Raw genomic sequence first — 13,662 nt, 5'->3', positions numbered from 1 at the left:
TTCTGACCACAAACATCATTAGTTCAGAGGACTTGTGACCTAAGCAAGTCAATGAGGGAGAACCATGGGAGTCCTACTTACTTGGAATGTTGGGTCAGAGTTTTCTCTTCTCTGCTTGACTTAAGAAAGAGATTCAAAGCCTCCATTGCCACTGTCAGCCATTTAATTGGCACCTTGGCTTAAAGCACTGGTTCTCAGTCTTTAGTGTTCATCAGAATCACCTAATCTGTTAAAACATAGATTGCTGATCTTTATCTACTCTCAGAGTTTCAAATTCTGCAGGTCTGTAGTAGGGACAAAGAATTTCCTTTTCTAAGAAATTCTCAGGTGAGATTGATGCTACTGGTCCAGGAATCACACTGAAAAAAACTACTTGGATAAAGTAGGGACTGCACAGCAGAGAGACTTAAAGAAACTGGGTAGCTCTAGCTCACCCTACCCCTGGAATTGTGTTTTGTTACTTGTAACCAAAAGCACCCTAACCAATATATTCAGAAAATTTTGGACTAAAAATTTACCCTATGGATATACTTGCAGAACTTTATCAAAATATATGCTGACAGATAGACTACCCTTGTGGCTCAGAGGTAAAGAAGCCACCTGTAATGCAAGAGATGCAGGTTCAATCCCTGGGTCGGGAAGATCCCCTGGAGAAGGAAGTGTCAACCCACTCCAGTATTCTTGCCTGAAAAATCCCATGGACAGAGGAGCCTGTCAGGCCACAGTCCATAGAGTCACTAGGAGTTGGACGTGACTAAACACAATGCGTGTGTGACACACACACACACACACACACACACACACACATATGCCGATGGATGATCATTGCAGCATTGTTTGTAATAGCTAAAACTGGAAGCAGTCAAAGCACTTGTCAGTAGGGAATTGATCCATCAGATGGAATCATCTATCTAATGGAATACCATGTGGTTTAACAATTATGAAATGTTCTGTATATGCTTGTAGAAAAATATCTCTAAGATATATTAAATATAAAAATCACAATGATTAAAAGGGAGTAATTTATACTTTTTAAACAAAAGAATAAAAATATATGCACGTATGTGGTTAATTATTTCCTGGAAGGTTAATTCTGATTAAGAACAGCAATATTTGAGAAAAAGAGTTGGAATTGAGGTGGTGCTAGCAGTTTTTCAGTCTTCATTTTGTATATTTTATTCTGTTTGGGTTGCCTAACCTTAGGTAAATTTTCCTTTTGTCAAAAAAGAAAAGTCATTTGGCGTTATCTGGGCAAGGCATAATTCAACTGTAATTTCCTTCTTTGTATTTCTCTATTGAAGAAACAACTAATAAATGTATTATTTTTTTAAGATTAAATAATGAAAAGATAAATGGAAAATTGAAGACTTCTCAGGTATTCTGATGTGCAGCTGGGCTTGAGTGCCACTAACATGGTGCATAGGTTATACACTGCTGAGGACTTATACCTATCCTGATTGAGACTTAACTAGGGAGTTGCTAACTGTACTTTAAAGTGCATATGAATTATCTAAGGATTTTGTTAAAATGCAGATTCTGATTGAATAGATCTTTAGATGGGGCCCAATATTCTGCATTCTAATAGTCTCCCCGAATGATGCTGATGTCGCTGGACTACTGGTCACGCTTTGATAGCAAGAACAAAGAAAGAGGAAAAGAGGAAAAAGAAGAAGCAGAAGGAGGAGGGACTATGAAGATAGAGGGAAGGGACAGATATGAGACATTGCAGAATGACTGGGCATATGGAGAGTCTTAGGTGATGAACTTTTTGGCCTGGGTGATGTGAGGATGGTAGTGACACTATCTAGAGACAGAGAAATCAAGCTAGAGGAGGAGGAGGTATAGGAAACAATGAAGGAGTGTGAGTAAGACTTCACATTTGAACATATTGAGTCATGATTTTTCTGGGAGAATATTATATAGACTTGCCCAGTAGACCATTTGAATTCTGACTCTGCTCAGTAAAGTTCACATAGAGGTAGATTTGGGAGTCATCTGTATAAAGGTAAGAGCTGAGGCCATGTGATAGGATGAAACTGACCAGGGAGAAAGAATAGTGAGAAGGTGGCTGAAAACAGAAACTCAGAAATGCTAATCTTAAGAGACATTCTAAGAAGAAAATGGAGTAGTGGGAGAGATAGTAGAGAAGAATAAATATCTTGAAGGATGTTCCTACTAAAGAACAACCAGATTCAGCATAAAACATATTTTTTATTGTGTGAGTTAGCAACTGCTGCATAATAAACCATCCAAAACTCAGTAGCTTGAAACCAAACCATGTATTGTTGCTCATGAGTTTATAGGTCAGTGCTCTGTTGATCTGCACTAGGCTTGGCTGATCTTAGCTGGGCTGACTTACGTATCTGTGGCTGGTGGGTTGGTTGAGGACTGACGGGTCTAAGCTGGTCTGGCTGGATATAGCTAGACAAATGGGTCTCTCCTCCAGAAGGCTAGCCCAGGCTCATTCCCATGGTAACTCCAGGGGTCCAATGGAGTGAGCAGAAGCATGCAAGGCTTAGAACTGACATAATATCACTTCTGCAACATTCTATTGATCAAAGGAAAACACAAGACTATTCTAGATTTGAAGGGTAGAGAAACAGATACCATCTCTTAAAGGAAAGAGCTGCAAAAGGTGTAAATACAGGGAGGTGTAAACAGCTGTGACCATTTTTGTAATCAGTTTATCATGCTGGACTTAGAAGTGGAAAAAGTCTTTAAAGAGCAAGCAAGATAAAGCAAAGAAACAAAGCCATGACAATAGCAGTAATAAACCACAGTGAGCTGGCTAGGGAGAGTGGGGCACTTCAGAACACTTCCAAAAATGGAACAGAGGTAGTTCTTCAGAAAATTGAGGTGCTATTATTGGAAGAAATGAGGAAAGGCTGCTGATCAGGTAGCAAAACAGACATCTGCCTCAGAATCTAAGAGTCTAGTCTTTATCATGAGAAAATTCTAGAAATACTTTAAGTTGATATGGAACAGTCAGTCTTTCTGGTCCTTGAAACCAGTATGCACGTGACACACTCTTCAGGAGTCTGAGCTTGGACTCAAAACCAGCATGCCAATTGTGCCATCTTAATGTATTAATGTGTAATGTGTTTTCACATCCACTAGCTTGTGTTACTCTTACAACTACCTATAAAGGAGGTAAAGCAGGCATTACTATTCCCATTTAATACTACTTCTAAAAATAATTTTGTAACTATCTTATAAAACTGAGCATTTGCCTGCCTTAGGTCCCAGCAGGAGACATGTACACAAGCATTTATGGCAACATTGATGGAAATAATAATGGGTAGAGCTTGCTAGAGTTGACCAAAGCCGAGCACCCACCGCTGGCCCACTGTGTACACCTCTGTGCCATGGCTGGCCTCAACTCCCTGGAGGCGGTGAAATGCAAGATGCAGGCTCTGCAGCAACAAGCAGATGAGGTGGAGGACCGCACGCAGGGCCTGCAGTGGGAGCTGGACAGCAAGCATGAGCAGCATGAGAAAGACCAAGATGATGTGGCAGCTCTCAATCTACACATCCAGCTTGTCGAGGAGGAGTGGGACAGGGCTCAGGAACGACTGGCCACAGCCCTGCAGAAGCTGGAGGAGGCAGAAAAGGCTGCAGATGAGACTGAGAGAGGGATGAAGGTGATAGAAAACCCAGCCATGAAAAATGAGAAGATGGAGAATCAGGAGATGCAGCTTAAAGAGGCCAAGCACACTGCTGAGGATACCGACCACAAATACAAGGAGGTAGCTCGTAAGTTGGTCATCCTGGAGGGTGAGCTGGAGAGGGTGGAGGAGTGTGAGGTGTCTGAACTAAAATGTGGTGACCTGGAAGAACTCAAAGAATGTCACTAACAACCTGAAGTTGCTAGAGGCTGCATCTTTAAAGTATTCTGAAAAGGAGGACAAATATGAAGAAGAAATTAAACTTCTGTCTGACAAACTGAAAGAGGCTGAGACCCATACCAAATTTGCAGAGAACAGTTGTGAAACTGGAAAAGACAATTGATGACCTGGAAGAAAAACTTGCCCAGGCCAAAGAAGAGAATGGGGGCTTATCTCAGACACTGGATTAGACACTGAGTGAGCTAAACTGTATATAACCAAAACAGAAGAGTCTTGTTCCAACAGAAACTCTAGAGCTCCGTGTCTTTCTCATCTCTTGTAAGAAGTTTCTTTTGTTATTGCCTCCCCGCCTTGCTGGAAATGTCAAGGAAACTATGAATACATGAAAAATATTTTGTATCAGAGAAGCTTTGAGCACCAGTTAAATCTACTCCTTTCTTTTTTTCAAGTGGCACGAGTTTTTTCAGCTCTATTTTTATCTTTACCTTGCATATATTCTTAAGGTAGGCAGGGTATTTCATATTGAGCATACTCTCTTTTAAGACTGAGGGCATTTGGTTCCTGGGAGAATAGACAAACTCACACTTTCAAAACACAGATTCCAACATCTGGTCATGGGTCAGTTTAAAAGGTTGAAGAATTCCACCATTGGTCACACTGTAGGAGGCCAGGGATCATCATATTAAAATCTCGAGTGGATCTTCCCAACCCTACATTAAAATGGGTGGTGATTTTTCACCAGAGCGAAAAAGGAGTGGGGGGGGGGGAGGTGAGGTTACTGTGGGAAATCATAAACTACCAAGAGGTTAACCTCATCATCCTGGCTTTTTTCCACACTGCACCATTCAGAACATTATCTGAGCAATCAGTATGAGAATGCTTAGAAAAGAGTCGTAATAATTGCCCAAATGTTTTCTGGACTGATCTTTGATATACTCTTCTATATGTTTCTTTCACTCTAAAGTTGTTCTCTGAGAAGCTGATGTCTTATTCCAGTAATGGCACATGCTTATCTGCTTTGATATGAGGCCATTCACTCAGGAGAAATGAATGTTGGATAATTCAGTCCTATTAGGAGAAGCTGTCTTGTTCAAAAAGACTGCTTAGCCATCAGTAACTGAGCAAGACTGTTTTTCTATGAACAAATATTGGACAGAATGGCCCTCTCAGACTACAAAGTAAAACTGAAAGAAGTAATTGACCCAACTTCATCGCCTCTATACTTGAGGAAATGGCAAATTGGAGATTTACTTATTCAGAATTTTAATTCCTTCTTCAGGACCAAGTTAATAAAACACCAAGAAACTCCTGATTAAACTGGAAATGTAGTATTTTGTAGACAGGGCTGCATGTTTTAGCTTTGTTATATTTCTGCTTTCTCAGTTAACATCTCAGAGCTGAAACATTCCACATTGCCCAGCAGTGTGGGGGCCAACTCAAGGTTACAATTCTGACTAAAAAATCACACTGCTTCTAGCTTATCTGAATCTTCTGCCCTCACTCCTATTTATTAAGCACCACACTATGCAAGAAATACACTAGCAAATTGTGCAACTGAATAAAACCCACACTTTTCATTTAGGTTCTTGCAACTGTATCATATGTAATAGTATCACTTTTTCTACATTTTGGTCAAATAAACTTTTACTCCAAGAAAAAAAAAAGAATGGGTAGATAAATTGTGGTATTACTATATAGAAGTGAAAAATTAACTACAGCTATAGAAGCAATGTGTTTGTGTTTTAGAGGAAAAAAAAGGTTGGATGAGAAAAGGGAGTTGCAGAACCTACATAAAATAACATTTTTATAAAATTAGAAAGCAAGTACAACCTAACACTATATTGTTCAAAAATAATTACATATGTGATATAACTATTTAAGAAGAAATCAAGGGAATGAAAACTAAAAGTGAAAATACTGGTTACCTCTGGGGAAGGCAGAGAGATGGGATAGTTCTTAGGTTGGGCAGTGGGCTCAGGAAAGTTCAGTTTATTATTGAATTTCATAACAAATGTTACATATCCTTTTGCATTTATCAAATAATGTGTGTGCTAAGTCGCTTCAGTCATGTCCGACTCTGTGACACTATGGACCGTAGCCCGCTAGGCTCCACTATCCATGGGATTCTCCAGGCAAGAATACTGAAGTGGGTTGCCATGCCCTCCTCCATGGGATCTTCTTGACCCAGGGATCAAACACACATCTCTTAGTCTCCTGCATTGTCAAGTGAGTTCTTTACCACTGGTACCACCTGGGAAGCCCTTATTAAATAGTACATAATAATATTTTTAAATAGTCAAAAAAGGAAAGTGAAACAGCAGAGAAGTGTCAAGGAAGCCCGAGAGTTTCACGAATGGGTTGTATTTCAATGTCAATTGCTGTGGAAGGCCTCAGCGAGATGCCTGTATGAAAACTGTGGACTTGGTGACAGGGCACACACGTCACCTTTGGAAGCAGCCACATTCAAATAAGAAGGGCTGATGCCAGATTATAGGCTAGGGAGAAATGTGTTATGAGGAAATCAGGACCTGGAGCTTAGACAACTCTTTCCCCCACCCCCTGGCCAAACCTGTAACAGCTAACATTTATTGAGGCTGCATTATATGCCAGGCATTTTACATACACTATGTTTAGGGGGAACTAAACTCAATGCTTGCTTTACCCCCAGATTATATCCACTTCAGTGCACATGGCAGAGAAGCCCTATGACACTAGAATGGGAATGAGTGCTTTACTATTCCATTACAAATTTTAGGTATAATAACTCAAGTGGTTAGGCAGTGGCAACCAATCAAAAGGCAATTAATTGGAGCGGGTCCCTGGGCCGGGTGGCGTTGGCCTGTGGGGCCCCGGCCTGAGGGCGGCAGCGGCTCGTCTGAGCACCTGGACGTGTTGGTGGAGGACAAGGTGGTGGTCTTCCTCAAGGGGACGCTGGAGCAGCCCCAGTGTGGCTTCAGCAACGCAGTGGTGCAGATTCTCCGGCTGCATGGCATCTGCTACTATGCGGCCTACAATGTGCTGGATGACCCCCAGCTCCAGTAAGGCATTAAAGACTACTCCAACCGGCCCAACATCCTGCAAGTGTACCTCAACGGCGAGTTTGTGGTGGGCAGCGGGGTGCTGTGACATTCTCCCGCAGATGCACCAGAACGAGGACCTGGTGGAAGAACTCAAAAAGCTGGGGATCCACTCCGCCCTCTTAGATGAAACCAAAGACCAGGACTTGAAGTGAGGGAGGGTGGCCCAGGTGAGAAGCTGCTGATGTCAGAGTCTCACCGCCAGAGAAGCCTTACCCATTCTGGTTCCCGCTCTACAGATGACTGTTTGCACTGGTTCCTCCAGTTTGTAAGCAGCCAAGTGATTTTAGCAGTGTCTGGTGTTTGGGCAAGGAATATCCTATCATGAACATAATCGTAACCACTGCACTGTCATAATCAATGTGGTATTACGAGCTTGTTGTAAACAAAATTCTTTCTTGTGTTGTCCTTTGCTCTTTGCAAAGGATTCAGGAGTAAACCTAGGAGCTTTTGAATCATTGTTATTATTCACAAGTCGTCCACAAATATATCAGTCTGCAAAGATAATATAACTCCCCTCCCCAGTTTTCTATAACTTTTTCTGTTAAGAAAAATGATGGGCAAGGAAGAAAATAAGATAACTGTGTGTGTGTTTTTTTTTAAATAAACTGCCAACCCAGTGGGGGGAAAAAAGGCAATGAATCAAATCTACCCAGAAATGGGTCATTTCTCCCTGTGATGCTATTATTTTGACTCAGCAAACTTATTTCTTCCGTGTTTCAGGGACACAGTAGATTTGTACTTTCCACCTCCAGGAAATTAGGTGCAACCATGTGGGCCATTTCTTGGGTAATGAAGAGAGAAGTGATGGGTGACATTTTAAGCTGTAAGGATCAGTGTGTGTTTTGGTCACATCCCTTCCTAACTCAGTGATGGGGCTTCTGCTGGTTTGAGTTTTCAAGTGGCTTTGGATGAACAGAGCTCCCCTGCCAATCTATGCTGGACATAATGAGCAAGAATATACCTTTATTATGTGAGATTTTGGGATTATTATAGCAGCAAAGGGCTTCCCCGATGGCTCAGCGATAAAGAATCCACCTGCAATGCAGGAGACGCAGGTTCGATCCTTGCGTCAGGAAGATCTCCTGGAGGAGTAAATGGCAACCCTCTCCAGTATTCTTGCTTGAAAAATCCCATGGACAGAGGAGCCTGGCGGGCTACAGTCCAAAGGGTCACAAAGAGTCAGACACAACTGAGCAACTGAGCATGCATACACGCATAGCAGCAAAATCTAGGCTATCCAACTGATACATTCTCCTTTTCTAGAGTTAAAGATTATAAATGTATAAGGACTTAATAATAAAATGAAAAAATTTAAAAGGTATAAAGTGCCTAGAATTCTCCCTGGCACACAGTAATCCCTCAAAAAGATCACTTTCTGCATCTGCTCCTAATAAATGAGCACAGAATTTTCCTATTTCTTACACACAAATAAAGATTAGTTGAAGATATAAATAGAAGACAATGTTCCAGGCTCACATTATTCTTAATGCTTGTGATTTTAGGAGAGATATCTGCCTTCTTGGTCATGTTCTCCTTCAAGTCCATGCCAATAACACAATTGGCGCTGCTTGGGTCATATACCCATCCCAGCACTGGGGGAGGTGAAGCCATGTGACTGATGGTCAGTCCACCTCTACCCCAAGATTGGGAGGAGAAGTTCCCCAAAAAGGGAAAAAACTAGGCTTAACTGCTGCCATAGGAGGAAGGAATGCTGAGCAGGGTTCAGTATTATCTACTTAGTCAAAACAAACTTAGATTTAGAACTCTGGTTTTTAATCACTTATTAGTTGTATGTGAACTTATGTAACACAGAACCAGTTTGCCCATGTGTAAAGTGAAGATAGTACTTACTTTGCAGAGTTGTTCAAGGTTTAGAAACAATGTACAAGAGCCTAGTACTGATAGCTTAGAGGTGAGTGATGCTGCTGTATTCGTGGTCTCTGAAGGACAGTTTCAGTCACTCAGAGCTTTGTGTAGATTTTAAGTGAAAGTGACAGAAAAAGCTTCTGATGTAGACAACAGAAGGGGGCAGGAGAATACCCACCTCACTAGTTTAAGCTGGGCCTTATATACTTCTCAACTAGCTGCTGAGAATAGATAAAAAATACCTCAAGGCTGTGAGAATTTTGTCCTGACCCTTTCCCATAACATGCATCCTGGGATGACATCAGCGTGAGATTAGCCAGAAGGAACAGGTTAACCCAGAGCTCAAGGCTGTGGAAGTTTTTACCCAGAACTTTTCTCATAACATTCATCCAAAGCTCTAAAAGAGGCATGTCCTTGAACAAGAGATACTGCTGCCTACAAAGGCCTATTTGTCCAGGGCAGAAAAATGTGAAAAAGAAAGAATGTGTACCTCCTCCATAAAGAGGCCTTAGGCTTGGACTGCTTATCAACCTGCCTAAATTAACTCTCTCCTTCTCCCCTTTTTCTTTTAGGAGAATATTTTTGCTGAGGAGAAAGGGGTGGAGAAATCTGTCAGTAACTGCTTCCTGCAGGTGAGGAGGGCAGACCCTAAGTTGTTGAAGCAATGTATTCTCATTGCCCCTTTATTTAGGGTTGCTGATCCAAGGATCCCAAGTAATAGCTAGAGGAGGCAGTAGAAATTGTAGGAGCATGAACAATCATTTGTAATTTAAATGTTTTCAGATGGTTAGAAACAAATCTCATTACACAGTTACAGATGTAAGGAAAAAACAGCAAAATCAGAATGATTACAAGTATTACAGTCAAGATAGTTTTTCACCAAGGAGAGCTTGTAAACCAAGATTATATCTATGATCAGAGTGGAACATCAGGGGAGTCCAGTTTTGAAGAGTGACCAGAATCTCTGCATCACCGTTACTTTGTATGGGAAGCTGTTGTATCCTTCAGAAAGAACAAACTAGACAAGTAGATTAAACGCATGTAAGAATTAAAGATTTTAAAATTAAAAAAATAAAAAACTGAAAAAAAAAAGGCAAAGACCAAAAATCAGTAAGAGAATTACTGTAATCAGCAGTCCAAGCAAGAGTAAGAATCAGGTTACATTTGCTAGTAACTTTGATCCTGGTTTAGATATAGTCAACACTTGGGCTGCCCTATTTATAAGAATGGAGCCATTTGGCATGTTCATATACATTTTGAATGTGGGTATAACAAACCCAGTTAGAAGTAGTTGAAAGACTGACAACCTGAACCTTAATAGACAAAATAAATCTTACCATTTCTTTTTAGAAGAATGAGTCTGAACCCTTATGTATACAGCTGTTTTAGGGAGACTTATAGTCATAGGTTACCCACTCTAGTATTCTGGCCTAGAGAATTCCACGGGCTGTTCGTCTACGGGGTTGCAAAGAGTTGGACACGACTGAGCGACTTTCACTTTCACTATGGTCATAGCTAGTTGTCTAAGTTTGTCCAAGTAGGCTTTAGCCTCTTATTGTGGTATTAACATATAAGCCAAAGTAGTTGTTACTATTAACAGTTGTAGATAGTGTTTTTCTAGGTATGAGAAAATGCAAGAATTTGGGCTCAAAAATTTTTTTACCTGAAAATATCTGACTATTCAAAGGCTTGTTTTGTCCATTTTTTTTTCAGAGCACAGAGCAAGTGTCTAATCTCTGATTTTCACCCTGAACTCCTTTCAGAGGATGCCGAAGGTCAGCAGCTGTAGTGTCCATGATTTAATCTTTGTAGAAGCAGATGGCAAGGGCCAATTTCCAGTCACAGGGCCCCTTTATGGCCATGAGTTTGACCATGGTTTGGGGGCGTTTCATGACCATCTTGTCCCACAGTGCTGGGAAAGCTCATTACCAGGTCTGTTGAAGATTTCACTGATAGGCCACTCAATGTGCTGTTACTGTATTAGGCCCTGTGAGTAGCAAAATCTCTGGACCCACCTGTCTCACTAGTCTCTTGGTCCAGGAGAATATTCCCTCTTGCTTCTTTTCATATACAGAGTCACACCATTATAATTATGGATTTTATATGGAACTGCACACCATCATTATATCAGTGGCTCCATCACAGACTTGATAATGTAAGGGACAACACTTCTTGAAACAGGCAATATAGAAAACAATATAGTTAGCAGTAATAGTAAAATCACAAGTAAGACCTTAAGTCAAGAACTTAATTAGGTATAGCCCAGTGATATTTCCAGGTCATCTGACTGAGTTTGTTAAATGACTATAGCCTGCTATTAATCTTCTGGTTGTAGATCCTGGAGCATCTGATCTTTATTTAAAGACTGGTTACTGGGATAAACTTTAGAAACAAACTCAGAGTGTCCTTTTTAATAACTTAATTAAACCTCTTAGCAATGTAACATAACCACAAGGAACTAACTCAGAAGTGAGTCAGTAAATACAGACCTTAATTAATAAAACTAGAATGTAATACTCAGTGAAACATGATAGATGCCATAGGCCTGACATTAGTTGGGTGGATTTTTCTTTTAGAGCTCCCCAGTATACTTTGAGATTTCTGTATATGTTGGGACACAGTCTTTTTTACCTTGATAAGGCTGTTCAGAACCCAAGTGTCTCCAACTTTGGAGGGACGAGGCAGAGAGAGAAGAAAAATGTTTTAATTTTACCCATAGGTGTAAATCATTAAATTGTTTTAAACCATCAGTAACTTGAGAAGAAGAGCTTCTTTATATCTGAAAACAAAGATTAGAAGACAGTAATACATCAGACAAAAAGTCATGAAAATTGTAGTCATATTTTGCAGTCTATTCAATCCTATGCAACCGACTCCTTTATTCTGCCATTCCTGCCTGATGACCAAGGACATCAGTGAAAGCAATAGTCTTCAAGAAGCTCATGAAGTTTTTGCCAATGTCTGTATGATCTGTCCAGCAAAGTGGGTGCCCCAATCACTGGAGACTGCAGAAAACACATTTTAACCACTTTTTCCCATTGTGAGATATTAACCCCGCAGCCAGGAAAGGCTTTAGCTTAGCAAATAAAAGTGAGGTTTGTCAGGGAGCCAGGAAAAGCCAAGTGCTGTGTTGGACCTCCCATAGCCCTGACTGTTTGGTTTACAGCCATTCTTTATCCATTTTAAATTCCCTGATGAGGGGTTAATTTTGTAGAAGCAGAATGAGCTTTGTCTATGTGTGCCACAGTCCATTATCAAAAGCCATATTTCAAGAAAACTTTGTTCTTTTAATCGGAGAGAAAACCAAATTCCAGTTTGTTACCAGCTTATGTTCACTGTGAAACAATAGTTGTTCACTTAGTCAAAGTAACAATAAAAGGCCTCAAAAGCAGTTTAATGTCTTAAGAAACTTGTATCTTGCACAAAACTCTCTTCTACTTGCCACAAATCTTTTCTCATTTGTCACAAACCTTTTTTGTATTTTCTGTATTCATCACTTTATTTGCCCATTCAGAGAACAGCTACCTCTAAGTTCAGATTTACTTTCTTTTTCTTAATAGAATGTAATTTCATTTCTTATAGCTTTTTATTGAAAACACACATCTTACTTTCCTTCAGCAACCATGAACTGTACTTTATATCATCATTTTGTAGATCAGTAAATATAAATCACCCAAAGCTATGTCATTTGCAAAAGTGTCTCCACAATGTCTATGTTAATTAGGTCAATAAACAAACATCAATACCAGATATTAATTCAATAGTGAATATTTCCCAGTTCACATAAGCCTGAAATTCATTTTAGTTTAATTTTTTTGAATTTAGAATTGTTTGATTTCTAAGTGCTTACTTCTCTTTAGCCCAATTAAGCTTCAGCAATATTGTCCAAGCACGAAGACACACACAGAGACCTCACAGTTTTCCACTTGAAATAGAAAATGTCTCTTTGCACCCCCCCTTTTTTTTCTTGGCTTGAAGTTCTGCCAACTTGCTCATGGTTGGAGTCCCAGACAGAGTGGGCTGTGTATCTCAAGGGCATGATAAGAGTTAACTTCAGGATTTTCCCCAGGCATGTTTTCTGTTTCTCAGGCAGGATCGGAGCTCCAAAAAAAAGTATTTTAACAAGTCAGCTTTTTCTTAATTGCATGTGCTAGAAGAACTGGTTTTGCAATTTCAAAAAGATTTCATTTTAACCTATTTTCTCCAGAGTCTAAAAAATATCATGGCCATTCAGTGTCAAAAATGTCATCTCTTCCTTTTGTAGTCACAGTTTCATAGCTAAAATTTAAACCAGAGTGTTCAAATTGGCTCTGATGACAGGGGTAGACTGATTGATAAGATGTTGTCCCAGCAGGGATTGTCTCTCTGGGCAAGTGAGGTCTTCTCTTAAAGAAAGCCTGTATATAAGGGACATTTTGGGCTCTGGGGATGAAACTTACCCCAGTTTTTCCAAGATACAATTCAAAGGGGGTAGTTCTAGGACTGCTAGCTCCCATCTGTAACAGAAAAAAGCAGCACCCAGTGCTGTGGCTTTTTTCTACCAGAGGTGACCCTCCCTGCTCTAGACAGGGGTGTAGACAGTTCTTCCACCTAAGCTTCCTTCCCTGGCCAGAGTTAACCTGTCCCTTATCAACAGTAATCCAAGTCTATGCCCCACTAAAGCTGAAGAAGCTGAAGTTGAACAATTCTATGAAGACCTACAAGACCTTCTAGAACTAATACCAAAAAAAGATGTCCTTTTCATCATAGAGGACTGGAATGCAAAAGGAGGAAGTCAAGAGATCCCTGGAGTAACAGGCAAATTTGGCCTTGGAGTACAAAATGAAGCAGGGCAAAGGCTAACAGAGTTTTGCCAACAGACCACATTAGTC

General features: G+C 40.4%; 2 pseudogenes; both read left to right on the top strand.

Moving 5' to 3' along the window:
* Positions 1-3,365: 3,365 nt before the first annotated feature.
* Positions 3,366-4,102, top strand: LOC138931010 (tropomyosin alpha-4 chain pseudogene; annotated as a pseudogene).
* Positions 4,103-6,243: 2,141 nt separating this feature from the next.
* Positions 6,244-7,077, top strand: LOC138930716 (glutaredoxin-related protein 5, mitochondrial pseudogene; annotated as a pseudogene).
* The last annotated feature ends 6,585 nt before the right edge of the window (positions 7,078-13,662 follow it).

The sequence above is a fragment of the Ovis canadensis genome, chromosome X (assembly GCF_042477335.2).
Source record: "Ovis canadensis isolate MfBH-ARS-UI-01 breed Bighorn chromosome X, ARS-UI_OviCan_v2, whole genome shotgun sequence".
In the NCBI taxonomy this organism is placed as follows: domain Eukaryota; kingdom Metazoa; phylum Chordata; class Mammalia; order Artiodactyla; family Bovidae; genus Ovis; species Ovis canadensis.
The sequence above is the reverse complement of the archived record's forward strand: the minus strand, read 5'-3'. Positions and strand labels throughout refer to the sequence as shown.